At 49.9% G+C, this 4,184-nt stretch overlaps 1 non-coding gene across 1 annotated transcript; it reads right to left on the bottom strand.

Moving 5' to 3' along the window:
- Window positions 1-596: 596 nt before the first annotated feature.
- On the bottom strand, window positions 597-668 carry TRNAQ-UUG (transfer RNA glutamine (anticodon UUG)). Its single transcript has one exon. It is a non-coding gene; the product is annotated as a tRNA-Gln (tRNA).
- Window positions 669-4,184: the final 3,516 nt, after the last annotated feature.

The following is a 4,184-nucleotide window of genomic DNA, read 5'->3' as shown; positions in this document are numbered from 1 at the left end:
TGCTGGGCAGACTCCAAGCACAACGTAACTGTATGAGGCTGGAGGGGGGTGCTCTAATTTTTCATGGCAGGGCCCAACCTATCTCTGATGTCAGCTCAAAAGTGCCACACTCCCCACTGCTAAGCAGGGCCCCAAACACACCTGGGGAATGTGATGTCTCAGCCAGGCAGAGGGGAAAGGACAGCTGTGACTCAGCTGCAGACAGGGGCATGGGAATGTGCCTGAGGGGGAAGGCCCTTTCCCCAAGGCTGACTCAGGGGCTCTGGTTTCTCCCATCTGCTGGGCTGGGCTGTGCAGAGCTGGGAAAGGGGCAGACATTTCCCCTGGGGAAATGAATGTAGCACTCCCCTCTCTCTCTGGCCTTCACAGCAATCCATCTATTTGCAGCACTGGCCACAGCTCCTCCTGAATTCCTAAAAGGGCTGCCCTGTTCTAGAGACCCAATGTTTTGCAGGTATTTTTGTGAACCAGACCAACAAGAGACTTAGCTCTAGGGGGCCTCATTCATCAACCAGGAGGAAGAAATCCTCGCTCACATGCATAAAGAATCCCATTTGTTTGGCAGACAAGGAAGGGGTTTACAGTGAACAAACAGAAGGTCCCACTGAGACTTGAACTCAGATCACAGGATTCAAAGTCCTGAGTGCTGCTCATTACACCATGGGACCTGTCCCTTGTTTTTTTTTTTCCCCTTCCTCAGCTCCTGTAATTCATTTTTAGGCTGGCACCTTGCAGTTCTTGCCACCCCCCAGCTGTTTCTCCTCTCAGGACACTGCTTCCTCCCCCATCTCTGCTGATCTCCTCCCACAGACGTCAATCCCTGCCCTTCTTTCTGCTAAGCCCAGAGAGACTAGACAGGTTCATTATTCTTTTAAAGTAACCAGCCTGGAGAGAACTAACGGAGAAGCAGAGACTGGAAAGGCTGGTGATGATTGTCGAGGAATATGTGGGTGAGGGAGGATACAATAACCCTGGCTCTGAATTCACACACATTTAAAAGTGTGCATATACATGTGACTGAATGTGATACATTTTATAGACTCTCAGTGAGCACCTCTTTGTTCATATCACTCTCTCTTGTCAGCTGAGGGAAGGGTTTGCTAGGTTTATATGCATTGGCAGTAGCACATGTTGAGGGTTCATCTCCAGATGAGAAATACACATGGAATAGAAATGCAGAATGTGATGGGAAAAGGGAGGTCTTTAGATTTGAACAAAAAATCTCTTAAACTGTATTTACGCAGTCTCCCACTGCACTATACCACCACACAAAGAGTGCCCTTTGGATTCATTCATCTTCATCCCCCTGCAGGACAAACATTGTTTCCCCCAGCTTTTGTCCCTTCCCCAGCTCACAGTGGTTTTACAAACGGGGTTTGATTAAATTTTGTTTCTCGATGCACATATTACAGCTCATCCCCCGCTTACCTGGCTTCTCCCACTAACAGAGCTACCACCATTTAGGGAGACAGATTACCAGCATGTGTGGGGCAGCTCGCTCTCATCTGCTTGGAGCATCATCAATGATTATAAAGAGAACCTACTGAAGGACACCCACCAATCAATCAGATGCTGCTGGGTTTGCAGTCACTGGCGATAACTTCTCTATCTGGCACTTTTGATGATCCTGCAGCTTGCTTGCTGGCGGTTGCTGAGTAAAGGAGCTTCAACTGTGCTAAAATGTCAGACGTCATGACAATGTAAATATGTTTTCAGTACAAGGGTGCTGTGACCTGTTGGATAGTCCCCAGTAGAGTTCCAGTGAAACGTAACCCATTAGTCCATTCAGAGTTTGGACTTAAATACTGCAGTGATCAACTGGGGAAGAACTTTGTTCATGAAAGTTTAGGGATGGTAAAGCCTGCACCCCCCGCCCCCCCTCAAACCCCTTATCTAATGAACCAGGAGCAAGCCTCTGGGAAAAAACTACCAAACAAGATAAGCGGTGACATTGTAGCAGATCAATCTGAGGATAGAGATGAGAGGAGGGGCACAAAATGCAACAACCTTGCATGCTGAGATGTGGTTAAAGAAATACGTAGGGTTAAAGAACAAGGAATAACAGATCAATAACTGACAGCAAAGGAAACAGTGTAAATAGCAATGAGTGACCTAGCCGAACTGTATCATGAGGCAGAAAAACTGTACAGACCCAACACAGAAACCAGTGCAATTTGGACCTCCCTGATCAGTGTCACACACATTTTAAACTGGTCTGACAGCAAAATTTCCAACGATATATTTCCCACTCTCACAGTCATATCCATGTTCCTACCAGGAAAGCAGAGCGACCTCTGCATAGGAACAAATCTCTCCCCATTTTCCAGCGATAGAGAGAGCCCAGCTCAGTGGTGGAACATTTGATGCTGATGAAGATATCCCAGGTGCTCCCATTTGGGTGGTCTTCTAGACAGAAATCTATTTTCATCTCTCATCCCAGTACGTTCAGGTGCAGTACGATACACATGTGCAGGGCTGTGCTTGCCATGGGCTGCATTGGGCAGGGGAACCAGAACCACAGCCGGTGGGCTCAGGTGTCTGACACAGAAATGCCCTTGGTGAAGGCTGACACACATAGGCCGTGCCACACTCAGCCAGCAGCCACAGTGACTGACCCAGGCCCAGGAACAAGCCTGTGGCTCTGAGCAGTAAAAAGTCACCAGACGGGGGCAGAGCTGGGCCAGGCAGAGGGCCAGGCAGAGTCCTACCACAGAGGGAGCTGCAGAAAGGACAAATGCAGCAGAGAAAAGCACCCAAAAGGACACAACTGCTGAGTCTCACACATTGGCTCAGAGCTACCTAAGCAAGACACAAGTGAGCCAGGCTGACGCCAGCCCCACAGCCCTGGGTCAGTAATTTGCCCAGAGACTGAAGGGCCGAGAAGTCACGGGAGTGACTCCTTCTCCCAAAGGCTCATTTATGAGGTAAACTCTGGGCACCCAGAGGGAACAAACCCCTTGGGGCACAGCCCACGCAGAGCACAGTTTAGCAAACATGAAAGTAAACACAAAAATCTACCCCAGGGCCCCAGTTTAAACTCCTATTGCCACAGACAACAACGTCTCCACTGCGGCTGCTCTGAGAACATGGAGCATCCACCAAAATGCTCACAAGTGGCAGACTTGTGCAGTTGGCACAACCAGCCCTGTTGCATGTATCTCACCTGCCCAAGTAACTCAGTAAATCTGTGTGACCAGGCAGGTGACAGGCACAGAAACACAGAGGATGCCAAGAACTGTCACAGCAGGTTACTGCCAGTCACCAGTACCCCTGGACAGAGGCATTTGGAATTCTTATGGTGATGCCAACAGAGACACCCAGAAACCCCACCCCCCAGGCTGACCCCTGCACAGCCCCCTGGGCACAGGAGAGCCTATTTGTCCATCACAGCCAGGACACCTAGCAAAGGTGAGCTAATAAGTATCACAGAACTTGAACCCGTCATCAGAGCATTAGCAGGCGCACAATAACCAGTTCAACTAGCCAGCCCTGGGTAGAAAGGAGCCATGGGCAGCTGCAGAGAGTATGTGGCCTCTGGAGTGAGATGGGTGGGTCAGGACATTGGCTTATTCTGAGGGTCATTAGCTCCAGGGGTAGAACACTTGCTGAACAGGTGAGCAGTAGTGGGATAGATTCCTTCTTTTCCAAGGAAAAACTGGGAAAGGGGCAGACACTTGCCTGTGGGGTTGAATGTCACACTCCCCTCTCTCTGACACTGAGAGCTTTCGAACAGTCTGCAGCACTAGCCACAGGGCCTGAGGCAGGTGTCCATGTGGCTGTCCCACCGTGGAGCCGCTGGGGTCCCTGATCAGCAGTGCCCAGAGAAAGGCTGTTAAGAAATAACATAAGAACATAACTGCCCTTACCCAGTCTATAAGGTGAACATAAGAATGGCCATCCTGTGTCAGAGCAAAGGTCCATCTCGCCCAGTATCCTGTCTGCCGACAGTAGCCAGTGCCGGGTGCCCCAGAGGAGGTGAACCGAAGACAATGGTCAAGCGATTTGTCTCCTGCCTTCCATCTCCTGCCTTCGACAAAAGGCTAGGCACCATCCCTTACCCCTTGCTAATAGCCATCTATGGACCTAACCTCCAAATATTTATCGAGCTCTTTTTAAAACTGTGTTCGAGTCCTGGCCTTCACAGCCTCTTCTGGAAAGGAGTTCCACAGGTTGACTGTGCGCTG

The sequence above is a fragment of the Carettochelys insculpta genome, chromosome 1 (assembly GCF_033958435.1).
Source record: "Carettochelys insculpta isolate YL-2023 chromosome 1, ASM3395843v1, whole genome shotgun sequence".
NCBI lineage: Eukaryota > Metazoa > Chordata > Testudines > Carettochelyidae > Carettochelys > Carettochelys insculpta.
This window is presented reverse-complemented; position numbering and strand designations above follow the sequence as displayed.